At 37.2% G+C, this 19,118-nt stretch overlaps 1 protein-coding gene across 2 annotated transcripts in view; it reads left to right on the top strand.

Annotated features, from left to right (window-relative positions):
* Positions 1 to 4,419: 4,419 nt before the first annotated feature.
* Positions 4,420 to 19,118, top strand: part of lzts2a (leucine zipper, putative tumor suppressor 2a) — a 39,097-nt gene continuing 24,398 nt past the window's right edge. For both annotated transcript variants that reach the window (XM_060872302.1, XM_060872301.1), the window contains exon 1: positions 4,420 to 4,532. The gene's annotated coding sequence lies outside the window, so the exon portion shown is untranslated. The remainder of the gene's footprint in view (positions 4,533 to 19,118) is intronic.

Consider the following 19,118-nt stretch of genomic DNA (forward strand, 5'->3'; position numbering starts at 1 on the left):
TATCGCTTATATTTTACACACAGAGCCTGGAGCCTATCCATGGGAACTTGGGGCACAAGGTGGGGGATAGGCTGGACAGGGTGCCAATCCATCGCAGGGCACAATCACACACACAATCAGACTAAAATGTATAACTTTGGGCTGTGGGAAATCCCCCTAAAACATGCAAAGTACACAGTACAGACACAGGACTTGAACCTCCAACACCAAAGATGTGAGGCAAACATGCTAGCCAATAAGTGACTGTGCCACCTGCTGTATTTTTATTTATATCAATCTCACTCATTCAGACACATTTAATAATACTTGCTGTTGAAATGTTTTTGTACACTTGACTGTTATCACTTTTATTAATTTTCTTCATACACTGGGCTGATTTTAGTGTTTCTTGTATGCCATTAAAGTTGAGTAATGCTATGACATAAGATAGAAGGAGAGATTAAACGTCTCATGACTGCAAATGACTTTTATGGGAATGATCCCAAGGTTGTGTTTTATGTTACATTTTAAGTCTGAAATTAAAATGTTTAACCAGAATTGAGACCGAGTGGCATTTCAGAAATAAACAGTTTTGTGTGAACAGGCTACAGTTTCTGGTGCATTTCCTCTTTAGCGTCTCGGAAACCATCATCAAACTTAGAAACAGAAATAAATGTTATATTTAGTATAAAACATTGGGAAATCCTTTACATTAAAAAGACTAACATTAAAACATTTGCCAAATCATTTATCACTATGCAAATATTTCAATATGCAAATATCTCCTATACATTCTTCCCCAAGGGATCAGGATCAATGCAATCATCCACCAATTTTGGCTCCAAATCGAAAGGAAGCAATTTAGTATCAGTCCACTGCATGGTTACATCCAAAACCATGAACTTACACCGTACCTCTGTGATTGTGGAACAAACTACCTGGCTTCATTAACTGTACAAATTTCATTGGAACCCTATATAAACATCTAAAGGTTCAGCTTGTCAGATAGGATCTAGCCATTAATCCCAAAACTCCTGCCATAGAAGCAACTCTTTTAAAATTAAATATTAACTCCCAATAATTCAACTTAATTATGTCTACATGTCTGTATTATGTCTATGTTTATAGTGCCTCTATTTACTACCATTTACACCAAATATCACGTGTAGCTGTTCATGTCACTCAAGTAGTTAGGTGTCTTTAGTATATGCTTCCATATGTGTAAGGGGTTTTATTTTATTAATAAATGCAAAAATCTAAATAGAAAAAAGAACCATTTGTGTGGGAACTGACAAACTGAGCTACAGCTAGTAGAGCAGATTAAGCTGGTTCAGTGCCTTGGTTCCCATTTGAGGTAGTCATATGTTCAGAAAGATTCAGGCTTGTTTTAATGGGACATACTGTATAATACTGTATTTCCAACACTGTGTTACACTAAGCGGGGGGCACTGTGGCTTAGTGGTTAGCACGTTCGCCTCACACCTCCAGGGTTGGGGGTTCGATTCCCGCCTCTGCCTTGTGTGTGTGGAGTTTGCATGTTCTCCCCGTGCCTCAGGGGTTTCCTCCGGGTACTCCGGTTTCCTCCCCTGGTCCAAAGACATGCATGGTAGGTTGATTGGCATCTCTGGAAAATTGTCCGTAGTGTGTGATTGCGTGAGTGAATGAGAGTGTGTGTGCCCTGCGATAGGTTGGCACTCCATCCAGGGTGTATCCTGCCTTGATGCCCGATGACGCCTGAGATAGTTCGGATAAGCGGTAGAAAATGAATGAATGAATGTTACACTAAGATCTCGCCTAAAGGCCTGACATATTCCTCTGAGCATCAAATTGGGTCATATGCCATTTTTTGAAAGGAATTCATATAATCATTTTGATCTGTATTTATATGTGGATTGGTTGACCTCTATTCTTCTAGGCTTACAGTAATTCAGAGAATTGGCTATAAGGGATTCAAAAAATAATTTAAAGATCACATCAGGTTATAGTCATTTACCAATTTTATACAGTGTAAAGACCAATGACAATGAAAAAGAAGTAAATAAAAGTAAATAAAACATTCAGTTTTAAGGGAGTTTGTTTGCATGTTCTGCTAAACAAGTGAATCCTGTTAATGCTCAGATATTGAACAGATAAAAAGTACACAATTGGTCAGCATAAAAACATAGACGAATAGAAATTATATTACAGAGTAAGAGCGTAAGGAAATATTTCGGAAGATCACTCATCTTCGAGTGTTTGTCGGCTCTTCACAAGCATTTTTAAGGCGACTTCGCACCTCTCTAATATAAATCCATTCAAACTGAAAGATGTGTCATATTTTAAAATGACTTCATGTCACTGGCATTAACTAAGGTCTATTTGTGTAACTTGAATTAATGAGATGACTGGCCAAAGATTGTGTTACTGAAATCAGTTTGCCTGTCATTCTGTCAGCATGTAGAACGTCTCAATAAATATATGGTGCAATCTCAACGTGCACTTGTTTGTTCATCAACACATGAATTATGTTTACAGGTTGGGCAGCTTCATGAATAAAATATGTTGTGAAGCTTTTGTAAAGTAACCAGTTTCTTGGCCCGATAGCTTTAACAAATAGATAGTACATAATGAATATGTTTTCATTTTTTAGTATAATCACACAAGATTTATTAATGACATTCATTTTCCATATTTTACAATAAATACCACCCTTCCAGCCAGACTCAATAGTTTTCAATATGTAAACAATGTAAATCATAAACATTCATAAACCAGGTTGGAAAAATAAAAATGCCCCTCCTACTTCCACAATCATTAAGTGAGTAATTAGCAGCTAGCTGTCAATAATGAACAAGAACAATTGCACAAGATTAGTTAATCATCAAGAAGTGTTACTATAAAACCTCTATAAATGTGGAAATTTTGGCAGTTTTTGCAAAACGTTTTTGCTGGTATTTTTCAGCACATATGTGTGTGTCTACGGTACATGATGTCAAGAAGAAAGGGCAACAGCAGTGACCTCAGAGACTCAAAGGTTGCTGCTCTGCTATTGAAAAGTATATTATAAGTCCATCCCTCACCAAGCAATTTGTAATTCATCATTCTGCAGTGTTTGAAAATAGAGAGCCATCAATACATTTGCCAATCTTCCTGGCAGTGTGTGTGCCCACAAATTCAGCCTAATGTCAGACTATTTAATCTTTAGAGACTGAAAGAAAAACCCAAGACATACATTATGATGGTGGGGTGTTGACTTGGGCATGTTTTGCAGCCACGGAATATCAGGACATGGGAAACTTGCAGTCAACATGACAACAATGAACTCCACAGCTGGAGTGAAATTGCATCATCTAACACAGGGGTTCTCAACCTTTTGCAAGCTGGGCCTCCTCAAAGCAGGTTCATTGCAGTTGGGGTATCTATCTATCTATCTATCTATCTATCTATCTATCTATCTATCTATCTATCATATAATGATGTTACATGCTTTATTGTTGTTGTTGTTATTATTATTATTATTATTATTATTATTATTATCATCAGTAGGCCTATTATCATTACTAGGCTATTGCTATAATTGGGAATTGACACCAGACCTCTGATATTAATTTATGCTTTATTATTGTTATTATTACTAGGCCTAATAGTAGGCATATTATCTGCATTTTTTTACAGAAGCTTGCAGGTACAGTAGGTGATGTTAATGTGAGACCTGAGCCTGCTTTCCCTTGCAAAGATCCTCAATTCTTGGCTGAATGTCTGATAAACTTAGCCTCAAATCATCTTCGATTTGTGCACGATTGCGGTATTTCGTTTTGCGTGCAGTCATTTTTGAGAATCCTGCCTCACACAAATATATTGACGCGAAAAGAAGGAGAATCTTCAAGGCGATGTCACAGAGTTCAGGATTCAATGACCCATTCACAAACATCTGTCTCGTTCTTGATGAATCGGCCACTTGAACGAATCGATTGAATGAACGACTCAATGACTCGCTTAATAAAACCGCTTATCACCTGTATTTCCTCGCTCACTATCGACAAACCAGTCCAAACACATTTTAATTTTTATTCAGGAGTAATGTATATGCAAAACGATAACTTTTGATGACAGTAGTTTAGTGATAAAAAAAATTTAACAAATTTTTTCCCCCACATTTTATTTTTTCCCTCCCACCCTGTAGCGTACTTAACACCCCATCCCCCAATACCAAAAAGTATCCAATCAAAAATGTCCAATTTGGTAATTGAAGGCTTGAGTTGTGGATTGCTGAGAATTAAAAGAATGGAATTTTACAATCTTACAGCACTGAAAAGACGTACTGGTATGTAGTTACTCCATACAAAGCCATACTAGAGGAAGTGGGCGGAGTTTGGAATACGTACTGACAAGGGATGTGTATGGGTTTCATTGTTTTTAGACGTTTAGACACGGTTGGCTATCCATAAGCCCAGTGTATTCGCGGTACAGAGGATGCGCCTGTTCTGCTTCTTCTTTTCCAGGAGCGAGCTTTAAACTGGCACAAGACCTGAAGTTGTGTTTTTGTTGTGTTTGAAGCGTCCACGTAACATGTGGTAAGTTTACTGCTTCTGGCTTTTTTTTTTTAAACTTTCCTGAAGGTTAAATATAAATATAGTATTCAACACAAACAGTAAACTAGTTTGGCGAGTGGTGTTTCACTGTATGCGTATTTGTGTACAGAAGCTTGTTTTACACTGAACACGGTTTTGGTTTGAATTTTGAAGCATTTCGGTTCAGACCGAGGGCTATAAAGTAGATGATTAAAAAGTGTTATTTTGCCATTGACAGAACTTCATTTGTAAAAAAAAATAAAATAATAATAATTGTATTAAATCCTCTGCTACTGGGCTGTTTAACGCGCTGTGCCTCTGTGTGTGCAGCTCTGAGTGCTGCTGGCTTTGGCTGGGAGTCTGAACACTTCAAGCACTTTGGGCTGGAACAATAATAGTGCACTTTGCCTCCACACTGCATAAGTGTTTATAGTTTATTTTTTTGTTGTTATAGTTATGTTTCTGTTTTCTGATTTATGAGGTGCATCAGTATTTACTCCATGTGCACTTTCACACATTTTCCCAGCCTTACAACCTGGAATTGAAATGACTTTTACTATCTGATTTACACAAATGTTTTGATAGCAAAAGTATTTAACCCCATCTTTGTCAGCTTTGCACATCTGGATCTATTCATCCATCCATTCCACATTTATGTTGTTTTGGTTTCGAAACCATTTTGGCAAATTAGGTCAGACCTTTTTCATTTCAGAATTATTAGTTAATTTGTGTAAATTCATGACACTGTGCTGTTCAGTAACTTGGATTTTTAATTTATTTTTTGGCTGGATGTATAGTCTTCTTTGAGCTTTTTCTGACAAGTCATGCCAAATGCTGTGAGGTGACCCAACAGGAGTATCGTTACCAATTACATAGCAGAAGGAAATCATTTTCCTTAAATGTCGAACAATTATTTTATGTTTTAAGTGATTGTTTGTTAGTTAGATGGATTGTGCTGTTTCACCGAAGATGTGCACGGTTTTAGCAACATTTGTTAAGAATCTCTAAATTAAATAAGAAACATTATAGGATAAACAGCTAGGAAAATAATTCATGACATGGTGGCTTAATGTGCCAGACATAAAGCAGGGGAAATTACACCCTAGAGTTCATTATTTTCCTGTGACAGCAACTGAAAAACCTTTCTTTATTACAGAACATCATACTTTAATACATTTATTGTTTCATCTGGTGAAATATTCATGAAACAAGTTCCTGTTGTTAATTGCATTACAACAGCTAGCCTGTAAAATGTCCCTCATCACCGTTTTTTTTTTTTTTTCTCTCCATCGAAGTGAATAAGAGTCTCTAGAGCCAAGCATTAGTTTACGAGCCCTTTGATTGTCTCAGCCGTCTCCAACAGGGTGTTCAGATCAGTAGCCTGGCACTCCGGACAAGCAGATATTGTGTCTAGGCTATGCTTTTTTATTCATAGTTGCATGGTGGACAAGGTTCAGCAAATAGAAAAGTAAAAAAAACTACTCTTTATAGACATATGTTTGAAAAGTTATGTTTAAACAGGAATTGCCTCGCAATGCTGCTACACATCTTGATGATTTAACTAGCTTTAGGACAAGTTTCTGATTCCTAATTCCTGCTACACTACACTTAGAAATAGTAGTAGTAGTAGTAGAAGAAGAAGAAGAAGAAGAAATGTTAATTATTGCCACATATTACTTTACAGCACAGGGGAATTATTTTCTTCACATATCTCAGCCTTGGAGGTTGGGGTCAGAGCACAAGATCAGCCATTTTATGCCCCGGGAGTAGAGAGTGTTAAGAGCCATGCTTAAGGGCCCAGCAGTAGCGTGGCCATGCTGAGCCTTGAACCCACATGTTCCAATCAACAACCAGGCTGAGATCCAATCTGTCTGATTGTAGTACAGATTTTACTAAAGGTGGATTAATTAGTGTGCACGGATGACAAACGGCCTTTTATGAACTAGAAATATGTGGAAACACTAACCAAACTAAAATTGGACATAAAGCTGCATGTCTTACTTCTCCGTACCACACAAAGTCACTTCTCATTGCAAATAATGGATATTAATAAGACTCACTATTGTAGAGATTTTCAAACTCTGGGGTGTACCTAACTTGCAGGGTGATGCCGGTATAAGGTGAGATGGAAAATAGTTATAAAAAAGGGTTTAAAACACTGTATTAAACCTGCCAAACTTTATGCATTTTTCATAGAAGCTTTTTTATCATTGTCGCACGCTGAAAGATACTCCAAGAGATGTCACAAATGTACTCACAAGTGTCAGATTATGCTAACATGCTGATAGGTGTTGGGTGTAAACTCTATAAGCCTTCCCCTATTTCACACTAACAAAGTTTTAGCATGAGTGCTTGAAATATGCAGGTAAAGGTGAATGGAGAATGTTTTTGTGTTCACAACCACACCACTTCCATTTTATATGATTTTCTTTTATAAGTTATTTAAAAAAAGGTAATAAAATTCCAGAACAAATGGAATGATTTTTATATGTTTATGCTGCAATAGTTTAAGTAGCCTATTGATATACTTGTTTTTGTTGGGCAACAGCAGAGAGGGGTACAACTTCTTAAAAATTAGAGAAGTGGGTCTTTTGGGGAAAAGGTTATATATGTCATACTGAGAAATGACAAACTTATAGCCCTACCTGCTGACTTAAGAACTGTTTACAGAAAACAGAAATATGCACCAGCATCAGTATTTCTTCAATGCCTTGAGGTTTTTACCCCATGACTGGAATGAATATGAGTTGTAGGAATTTCACTAAAGGTAATTGTTTTAACAGATAAAGTGTATTTACTTTTTTTTTTAACAATGTTACCATGCATCTCAGCATATCCACTGCTGCCTATTATTTTACATTTAATTATTATAATTTTTTTTAGATGTTCCTGAGGAGTTGGGAATGTCATTGTTGTCGTGTGAAGGGACTTCACTAAGTTATTCCCTACTTTTTTTGCGAATTTGAAAAATTAGTACTCTTAAAAAAGTAGTCTTAATACCACGCACCAGCCAATATAGTCTGGTTTACTAAAAGAGTTTACTAAAAAAACCTGATCATGTATTTTGCCCTCACTTGGTTTATTTATCCTAACCTGCATTTATCTTTTTACCTCATTTTTCCATTAGGGAAATTCAAGCCTCATTTAATGACTTAATGATCCTGATTTGAAATTTAATCATCCTAAGAGAAGCCAAAAAGAGTACACAGGATTACCCTAAAAGGGGATTAAGTTAGTGCCCACCATGAAATCTGAATCTGCAGCTGTTTGTTTCCTGAGATGAAGCCTTTGTTAAGTAAAATCTTCACTACACATGTCAGACATGGCACGCTAGTGTGTGGATCTGGCAACACACTAAATCTTAATTTTCTGTTTATTAGATTTCCTGAAAATAAGTCAGACATCGATTCCAGTTAATTTGTGCTGTGTGATTAACTGCCATTAACATACCTTCTGTCTGTTATCTTAACCAGAAGTATCATCAGTCTCATCTGTATATAGTGATCTGGATATTGAACACTAATTTACTATTTAAAGATTTTACAACTTTGCAGATATAGGGCTTTTGGGAGTTTACTTATGCATTCAGCTTTATATTCAAATATACATGAAAATGGCATCTGTGTTTAGCCAGATATTGCATAACACAATATAATACTGAATGAACTGCCCTAATAGTAATTTCAACACGTAGAGGCACAGGCTGCTTTTCATTATACAGGAATCTGCACTATCAAAAGGCACTTTAGGAATATGCATTGTGCTCTGAAATCAATTCATTATGAAAAAGTGTGTCAGGTTTGTTTTGATTTTATGGCCCATATTTGTGTGCTTTTCCTGCTGCTGAAAATTCAGGCACTGTGTGATATCTACTCATATCTTCAGTTCATAATTGCTTTCACATCCTAGTCTGTTGCCTTATGTGTTCTATGAGTTATGTTATGAGACAGGCTCCTCGCTGTCTGTGCCCAATAATCTTCACTTTCCTGCTGTGCTCTCTGCTGCACACCATAACGTCTCTTCTCTCTCACTGTTCAAACACACTCCTGAGTTCTGGACCTGTGCATAATTGTAAGCGCCGGCTGTCTTCAGCGAACGTATGACCTCTGTTGCCTTGTAATTAGGAGAATAAACATTTGCACAGGAGTGGAATGCATACAGGGAATGGCAAGTTCTCAAACAGCTCTACAGGGAGCTCTGTACTGGTATAGGGAGCTTAGATTGCTGGGTTCTGCTTAGGGAATTATATCTAAGTCTTTATTCACATGCAAAATCTGGGACTTTTTTAACATACTGCAACTTTACATTATAGTCATTTATCGTTGCAGCTTTCAAACAACATTTTTAACTGTAAAATACACATCCAGCATATAACTTCCTGCTGTACATTGGTGCATTCTGTCCTGTTCCATCCAAATTGAGTTGTGTGTTAAGGGTTAAATTTAATAATGCTGCCTGATTGTTAAAAGTGATATGAGTAGGTGCAGAATTATGGCATATGGTTAACAGATTGGGGAAAAAGTGTTTCCTCTTCTCTAGCAGTGATGTAATGTGAGCTTGCTGTATCAATATTGCTCTTAACATGGTCTTTAACTGTCTGGGGAGAAGGGTGAACACTTTAACGTGCAGCTTGAACCTGATGTTCGTGAACACACTGTGTGCTCACACTACTGCTATATGACTGCATAGTGCCTTTGGATAAAGATGTTGACCTTATTGACTTCATTAATGTAACCCATTTGTGAGACAGATTCACTACCACACAAGCTACTGTGGATGTTTCACTAGGTCACGGACATAAGGTCACAGTCTCAAGATGGGAAATTTCTCCCAGGGTCAAGCTGGTCTTCTAGACTAACAGGGTCCATAATGGACTCCATTATAACAACATAGCACATGCCTTTGTCTCAGGACAACATCTCTCTCTGTAACTATCATGCTTTCAGGCAGGAATGCTCTGATGTAACACAGACTTGGCAATGTTTATGTGTATGGAGTGGGGACAATGCCATTGAAAAAATGAAGCTTTTTCCAGCATTCCTCTGGCTCACACTGAGACATTGTATATAGACAGCAAGATATATATTTTCAGATGTGGCCCATACAGAGACAATTCAAGACATTGTAATTTTAATACACACAGCTTCAGGAGTTTCTGTATAACTTGTAATGGTTGCATATAGATCACAAGACATTATTCATAATGCTTAGGTTGGTTACACCACTCTAAAGAATGCATGAGTAAAGATAAAATGTATACATAACAAGTGTATGGTGGGAATTACCACTGAAAACTGCCCAGGCTATACTAAAGGGTCTTCAGTCTGGTATCATATTTAGTGATTTTTTTTTTTTTTGCCTAATACAATTCATATGCAGTGTTGATTAAAATAAAATGGGACTAATCCAATAACATACAAAGCCATGATCATCCCATCCAGAATGTATTCCTTCCTTGTTTCCAGAACAGGCTTTGACCCTAACCAGGATAATTTAGTTACTGAAGATAAATGTGAATAAAACACAGCCTTGATACATTTTATGCTTTGTAAATCTGTGTAGTAAAACCATAACCTGGAAATAAGGTAATAAGGTCATTTTCCTGGTTATATGTATCCTGGACCATGTATTGTGTTTAAAGTCAATATAAAGTTCCTCTGCATGTGTCCAACATCCATTTCCCATATCTCTCTCTCTCTCTCTCTTGCTTTCTCTCTCTTGCTATTTCTCTCTCTCTCACGACCCTTTATCTCTGTCGCAAGCTATTAGAAGCAGGAGCCTTGGACTTACACATAAAAATGTGAAATACCCATGTGCAGAGATTAATCACATATATTAGATCTGTAGCCATATGAAGAATGTGGTGAGTTTTTTTCTCAGCTCCATCCCTCTCCCACAGATTTTCCCTTCTCTCTCCCTCTCCCTCTCCCTCTCTCTCTCTCTCTCTCTCTCTCTCTCTCTCTCTCTCTCTCTCTTATGCTGCTGTGGAGACTATAAAGAATGGGCTTTTTGACTAGCAGTGTTTTTACAGCTATGCTTGACAGCTTCAAGGTTTTCTTCTAACTCAAACAGCTGGCCTAGCCTATACTGAGTCCACATTTAGGCAATTCACCTCATCTTGTCCGCATTACACTTTCTGAATATTTGATTTAGGGTTTCTGTGAAATTGAGGGTTCCCAGGCTCAAATCACCATGTCATAGTTGTAATGCTTAACAGAGTAGCTCAACACAGATTTCCGGAGCCATATCTCTGGTTTGTTTTTCTCTCTTGCTGTTTGACATTCTGGCTCCTCTGTGTACTTTGAAAGATTGGTTTTGGATGCTGCTGATGTTCTGTTGAGGACTATTCCACATTGCCAAGAATGAGGACTTGTGTGTATGTGTGAGTAGAATGAAGGCCTGAAGGTCTGAATTAAAGACATCGGTGTGCGACTGATAAGCAGAAAAGCGATTTAAATTTATAAGTCTATACTATATAGACTGTTGTACTCATTAAATTCACTTTATTAGGAACCCCTGCACATCTGTGTATTCATGTCGCAGCACCACACTGCATAAAATCATGCAGATACAAGTCAAGAGCTTCAGTTACTGTTCATATCAAATATGAGAACAGGTTAAAAAAAGTGATCTCTGTTGCTTTAACCGTGGCATGGATTTGGTACCAGACCGGCTGGTTTATTTTAGAAACTGCCGATCTCAGATTTTCAGTGTCTGGAGTTTACATAGAATGCTGCAAAAAACACAAATTATTATGAGCGACAGTTCTGTGAGTGGAAGTGACGAGAAAGATCAGAGGAAAATGGCCAGATCATCTCATCATGCACAAAATATCAAACATTGAGGTGGATGGGTTACAACAACAGAAGACTACCTCAGGTTCCACATGCCTGTCAGTCAAGAGTAAGAATCTGAGGCTGTCATCCGTACAGGAAAATAAAAACTGAACCGGTCCTTTTCCACTGTCCAGTTTGTGTGAGTCTGTGCTCATGATAGCCTCAGATTTTTTCTTCTTGTTTGACAGGAGAGTGTGCATCTGATGTGTAAGGTTTGATGTGTTTAGTTTGTGAAGTTATTATTTGAGTTACAGTATCCTTCTTGTCAGCTCAAGCCAGACTGGACTTTCTCCTCTGATCTGCGTCATCAGCCTGAATGTGCAGGATTAAATACATGGTGCTGCTGCCACATGACTGGCTAATTAGATAACATCATCTATGTACAGGTGTTCCTAATAAAGTGAATACATTTGCTTTCTCTTGTAATGAGTCTGTTAACCACAGCACCTAAATGAGCAACAGTATGATACTGTGCTTTACACGAGGTTATGTGCAAACCTCACTGAACATGTCTGAAGGGATTTGTAGAGAAATGGGTCAGGGTTTAATTGAGCATCACATTGTGACTGCAGTGTCAGACATGGAATGGAGAACAAATCAAGACTAATGTGTTTGGGAATCGTGCCAGGCCAAATGCCAATTTATGAGTGTATAGAGGCTCATCTCTGCAGTGTTTTACAGAGAACTGACCCAAAATAATCTAGTCCAGTAATTTGGACTCTTAGTATAAACTAATCCAGTTTGTCAGCTGAAGCATGTGCACCACACACACCACACCACAAGATGTGGCTACACTAAAGATCTGGGATGAGGTTGCATGATTATTTACTTTGGTTTGGGAATCATACATAAAAAGGATGCATTACAATTTCTTTATTGTTATCAAAATCAATCATGTTTGAGAGAGACCACAAAAACCTTACTGGTTTTCCTGATGGCAGAACAGTGACCTTGATAGCTATATATGATGTTAAACTTTAACTGGTTGCTATGGTGACTTTTAATCGGTAAGACTTGATACAGATAACATTGACCTGATCTGCCATTCATCAGTGACTCTGGATTACAGTGATTGTGAATCCTTTTTGGGTCTAATATTTATAGAATGATTTGCATTCTTTTGTTTAATTTAATAATTGAAGCTTTTGGTGCTTTGTTGAAGGAGAACAAATGGAGATGTATGGGGAAATGGATGGTGAGGCATTTATATGCAGTGAAGTATGCTGTTAGACTGGCCTGCCCCCTCAGTGTCCTTGTCAGACTCCATCAGCTCTCTATATGTACATTAGAGGATATACTCTCTCTCTCTCTCTCTCTCACACACACACACACACACACACACACACACACACACACACACACACACACACACACACACACACTCACACACACACACAGACACACACAAAGTATATAGCAAATCCATCTAATATTCATCTTTGATCTACTATCCATTTCTCTGTTGCGGTCCATCAAGATAAACTTACCCTGTGCTGTGAACCTCAGATTATATATACATTGTAAAGACATTAGTAATGTTCAGTAGACTACTGACTTTCTGTCTTGCTCTGTCTCTTGTTTTTAAGTGCTATACTTCTTAGGTATTATTTTTGGCACACTTATACCTTGGTTTAGTGTTACTGAAACTGAACGTACTTTCTTTTCATTTCACAAAAAAAAAAAAAATACTTTTTACATTCTTATTAAGACCTCCAAAATACTTGTTAAAGTGCTATTCTTCTCTCATCCAGTCCATTGAATGATCTCAGTTACTGTAGCATCCATTCATTTGAAACCTAGTTCAGTTAATTTCATTAGGTAAAACAAGCCACCAGACCGCAAGGTTGAGAATAGACACACCTAGCCACGGTTCAGTAAAATGGTAACAAGACATCTAGTTGGAGTCTTTGCTAACTCAAGAATATTTCTAATGTTTTTTCTTGCCCAATAGAACTCAACTTTAAAAAAAAGAAATTCATTTAACAGGTTTAATTTAACAAAGTTAAATGTTTTCTTTCCCAATGACAGGCTAGACAGAAATTGCTAGAAATTCCAGTTGCTAACAGAAATGTTTGGCAGCAAGTCAAATTCTAGCTAATGGTAACACTGCCAGACATTTATGAGAGTTTATGTGGCAGGTGTTCCAGCAGATTGACCTCTATAATCACCTTCAGATCTGACTTTTATTCCACTTCTAAGCAGTTTCTCCTGGAGGGATGTCAGGGGTTGTTCAGACAAGCTTGATAGTACTACTAAACATTCTCTAATCTTTTATACAGTTGATGCACAATTGTCCATGTTTTAAATATCTTAATTGTACAAAAGTTTTGTGAAAGGCCTCTGTAAAATTGTATTATATGGCTGAGAAAACCTGTTATAGGTAATATTCCTGTTATATTTACATGCTATATTTAAATACATCCTTAAAGACATCATTTAAGTTGCCATTTATTACTAGTGAATTTATTTCTGGAAAGAAATTGCTCTTAGACAGGTATGTAAACACTATCCAAATCATATGCATTAAAAAAATCCATATACACTATAGATATTCTATAATTACTTAATAATAACCTTGTGCTAATGATGCTAATACCAAAATTAAGTTAATGTGTGTTTGATACAAGAAACACTGGACAGCAAAGGCACTCTTGACCAATCTCATAAATACAAAGCATAGAGGTATTAAAAATGTTTTTTAGGCAGCTGAATGGGCAAGTGTGTTGCCAAATTAATATGTTTTGTGAATAAATAATTTCCTCCTTGTTTATTTAAATCTAGATATTTATTAAGACTTCCTAACTTCCATAATTGTAAGGCAGATTTTTTTCCAGATCAGAATGGATGCAAGTTATACAGAGTGATTGTACTGGTTGGGTATTATAGAGATTGACCTTCCAGTGTAATAGGAAAGTAATATATATTCCAGCGGTTTAATGGAGAATGAATTTATAAATAACTATCAGGCAACAGACATTCCTCTTTCTGCTGTGACAGAACCATCCCACTATTCTGTATAAAACACAATGATGAACTGACACCATGGTCAAGAGAATATTATCTTTGGATTTTAAAAATGGGTGAAGGGAAAAATTGGCAGTGGAATGAACTAGTATTTATAAATGTATTACGAACTACAGCCTCAGCTTCTCCAAACCTCCAAAATACATATCTTTACATCAAGCAAGGAGAAAAATCCCAAAATATTGAGCCAGTTTTTCAGCGTGACATATGAATTTAGTAAGATTTCTGCTGCTGTTATGGACTACGGCATGACAATAATTAGAGTATAGAATATTTAAAATTATTTAGAGTTCAAGTATCAACATTTTCAATATGGAGGTTACAAGTTTACATTTACAAGTTGTTTTAAGACCACAGGAGGGAAAGTTGAACTAATTTGTATTCTGGGAGATTTTATGGAGGTTCGTACTGCAGTGCATGGACTTCACTAATCTCAGCACAGAGGACAGAGTGACTGCATTTAGTTTAATAAATCTGGGCCAATAAGTCATGGATGGAGCCAGTCTTGGTCATTTTCCTGCAGCAAAACAGTTTGACAGTGTAATGTGCAGGTCTTGGATTCCACAAGGCTCTGATTGTTCAGTGTCAGACATTGCCTAATGTTGCTCATTATAAAGGACAGAGAACAGACACCATCACCTTTTTTTGCTTTATAGGCCAGGTGAATATTTTAATTTTTACTTGTACACTTTGGACAGTATACAAACTCCTATGGTTATGTTCTATAAATCATGCTTGTTAAACAGTTAAATGACTGTTTTTCTTATATTTGTTCCTATTTTTCCTACATTTTAATTAGTGAAGTCAAGGTTTAGGGTACATGCTTCTGGACTGTGATGACTGTACTGTTGTTAATTTAAGTTTGATTCTTTCTACTTGTGAGCAATTGTTTTAATTGTGAGTAAAATGTTTCCGAGTTTGATGTGGAGGAGTTTAAATGGAGTTTGAGAAACACACAGAGAAAATGATCTCAGAGCTGTCTGGCAGACAGGGACCCCATCAACAGCTGCTCTCTTTGAGCCTCTTGTATTCAGACAGTTTTCACAAGCAGACCGAGTGTCTCAACCCACCGATCAGGCACTGTCAAGTAAAATGAGCCGAATGTCTTAGGGAGTGCATAACAAAGCAGTTTTCTCCATACCCCTACTCTCACTCTCACACACTAACTAAAACAAGGGATGTGTGTTGAAAGCCTCAGGGGCCCTGCAGAGAAAAACTGACCGGCCTCCTTGACCCTGCATCCTTTTTCCTTCTTTCACTGGCAGACACAGTGCAGAGTCGGCACCTCCTGTAGTTTACCATATAAACTCTCCAAAGACAATATAACACATAATGCAGTTAAGAGGTTATTAATGTGATAATGTAAATTTCATATGGGTCAAAGTGGTCTACAAAAAAGCATTATTGAACTCACAATATTACAAATAGTATCTGAACTATAATTTTAGGGTTTAGTAACGGTGGTGAGATGATGCATGTTTCAAAAGATTGCTTTGTCATGATTTGCTGGAACAAAAAATCGTTTTGTAAAAATGCACGTGAAAGCAGAAAAAGAGTGGCAGGTCACAAATCCTTACTGGTTTCCCTCTAGTGGCATGAAACACAAATGCGATCTAGACCCTGATAGGGACTGTTCTCTTAATACTCATTACACTGTGATGTCTTTAAAACAAACTGTGTATGGTTACATTAGCTCTGAGTCGTTGAGGTGTGTGTTGTTCAGTGAGAAGAGTAAAGCAGAGTAGAGTAGAGAGTACTTTACTAATCCCCAAGGGGAAATTTGGTCTCTAAAAGTCTGCTCTTTACTCACAGACAGTGTCATGTTCATTTACTCTCCTGGCCCCAGTGCTCTCTCTCTCTCTCTCTCTCTCTCTCTCTCTCTCTCTCTCTCTCTCAACAAAGTCCTTTTGAACACAAGTCAGAAAATAAAGTAGCACCTCATATTTTATTTATGATGGCATGCATAACAAAGGCAAGTAACTGGGACAGTGAGACAAAGCTTTGTTCTTTCTAATGTAAATGTTATTTTGTGGGGTTTTTTTTGTTATTTATTTAAATAATAAATGTGGTCGGAGAATTTAAGCTAATCACAGCTAAACAATGCTGAGGTTGCAGATGGCTTTAAGAGGAATTATATCTGTGGCATCCTTAGCTCTGGCAAAACTATAAATAGCTCCAAGTGTAAGCAGGCCAATTTGAAATGGTTCCAGTTAGCGTTAGGTTATGTAAGCATAAGTTATGTATGGGTTATTTATGGGTTATCTGCATTTCTTTCACTCATTCTGAACATCTTGCAATTCACAAAAGATTTAAAAGTATTAAGGTTTTTCAGTCAAATGTGTTCAAAAAAATTTATGGCAGATTTTTTACAGAAGCAGATGCTAATTTAGTTGGGTGGTGTATAAATGTTTTTATATTATATGCTGTAAAGTCTTTGTATACATTTGGGCAGCAGAAGTAATGCTGGGAATCGACTGAACTCACATTGTTACCTAAAGTCATAAATCTACATTCATAGCATTAAAACCAGTTATAGCTGGAATTTGGGCCTGCATTGTGGAAAACTTTGGATATAAGAATGGACAGACTGGCCCGTAGAAGGTGACAAAATGGGATGTGTTTGGCCAATTATACTGTGGAGAGACAGAAAGAGAGGATGGGTATGAGAGCTTAAGTGAACAGAGGTGATCACTACTAGCTGATACTCAAGGTTTCAAAATACTAAAGTCACAATCAAGGTCACACACTGGGTTGTGTAAGTTATCAGGTGTTCTGGTTCTCTGTGCTAGGTATGTAATGAGCACAGATCTACAATTATGTAGTTAGATTTTGTTACACTTTTCAAAATAAAAGTTAGAAAGTAGAAACTGGTTGTTGTTGTTGCGGTGTAAAGGGCCAGTACAGTATAAACGTCATGGCTATTGCTATAAAGATGAATGGGGCCCATTTACGTATGCCCCTTTAATACTCTGAGTAGTCATATATTGAGCGATTATTGTTTTTAGACATTTGTCTTAACCTGTAATAACAGTGAAACTATAATGGGAGACACTTATTAAGGAATATAAATCTGGATCCACTGATGAGTTCAGGGACTTGCTTAATTGAGAGGTTAATTAAGAGCAAATATGGTGTTATTGGTCTACTGTCCTGCTGCCCTGAACAGAAGCTGTCCACACTGGAGGAGGTAAAAGAGGTGAAATAGAAAATGGACGGGGTTAATGAGGAGACGGGGAGTTCAATCTGCTCCTCTTTCTTGTGCTCCTGTTTTATAATCCTTGAAGTCTGATCGTTACACTTTGTCCCTAGCAGGCAGTCTGTCAGCATAGTAAACCAGTTGCTATAACACTCAGTCTCCATGAAAAAAACTGTTTAATTTAGTGTGTCACAATTTAGCTGTAATTAGGTAAAAAAAAAAACTGTCCAGATTGTAGCTGTTTAATGTCCCACTGTATCTGCCAAGGTCCTTTCAGCATGTTCTTCTTAAAGAACCAGAATTCAAATGTAATAAATCATTGGGAAAGAGGTCAACACCTAAGGTTTATTCCAATTGATTGGCCTGCAGTAATCCTGCGAGGTCAAATCACAATCAATAGGCAGTATATTAGCAGTGTGCATGCAGTGTTACTGTAATTGTTTATTCAACAGTATGTTTTGCTGAGGCACAGCTGCTGATCTGTTGAGCACTGGGATGTGTGTGTTTGTAATTCTCTTAAATACACTGTGGTGTATTTATTTGACTCTGTATGTTTATCTGTACTCTATGTCTGTATTTCAGGGTGAGATATGAACTGAGGCACCTTCATGTATATCAGTGAAAGTGTGTGTGTATATGTGTGTGTGTGTGTGTGTGTGTGTGTGTGTGTGTGTGTGTGTGTGTGTGTGTGTGTGTGTGTGTGTGTTTTCAATCTGCGGTCAGACAGCTTGAACAAAAGGATGATATTGTTGTCACAGGTAGGATAACAGAAATGCCTATGCTCGTCTTTATCGCCCTAAAGTGCTGGGCTTCTATATCCCACATGAATAGACAGGGGACAGGCTGGTTTATTTTTCCTTACAAACCCACAAAACCTTCAGAAGATCTGGAAAGCATTTTGGAGAGAAGCACATTTTTTGAAAATGTGAATGCAGCCATCCACCTCTGCAGAGTTTGACCTGTAATGGTGTATGAGGTGGTGGGTATCAGCAGGAGCTTTCATCTAGATATGAAGGAGCAGGAGCATTTTTTTTTTTTTACTCCTGTGGTGTAGAGATGAAGTAAAGGTGAAGTAAATTCAAGTACAAAGTAGAATCATAAAAGCTGCAGAGGTATCGCTGAACCGCATTCCCAATCAAATCTGTTTGTTTCTTAGTTAAATGAATAAATAAATATCTCTTTTAAGGGAACAAATTTGAATCTATCAGGCTACATTGTTACTGCCGGCTGGTAAGGGGCACATTTTTCTATCAAGCCGGTGAAAGGTTTGTGTAGGGAATGTTTTTGTAGAGTAATTTACAACATACCTCACCTCATTTCAACATATCTTTCCAAAAATGAGTTCTGATGTGGTTCAGTATTATCTTTCTTAGAAAATTGGAACAGTGCACCATCTTTATCTCTGTTGTGCAATCATTACGTTTTGTTTTTACAGACTACAATTTGCATGTAGCTAACTTATTACTGTTTGTGGGGAGATGTATAAAAGCAATTAACCAACTAACTAACTAGCAGTTACTAAGTATGAATGCA

Source organism: Tachysurus vachellii, chromosome 6 (assembly GCF_030014155.1).
Source record: "Tachysurus vachellii isolate PV-2020 chromosome 6, HZAU_Pvac_v1, whole genome shotgun sequence".
NCBI classification, from domain to species: Eukaryota; Metazoa; Chordata; class Actinopteri; order Siluriformes; family Bagridae; genus Tachysurus; species Tachysurus vachellii.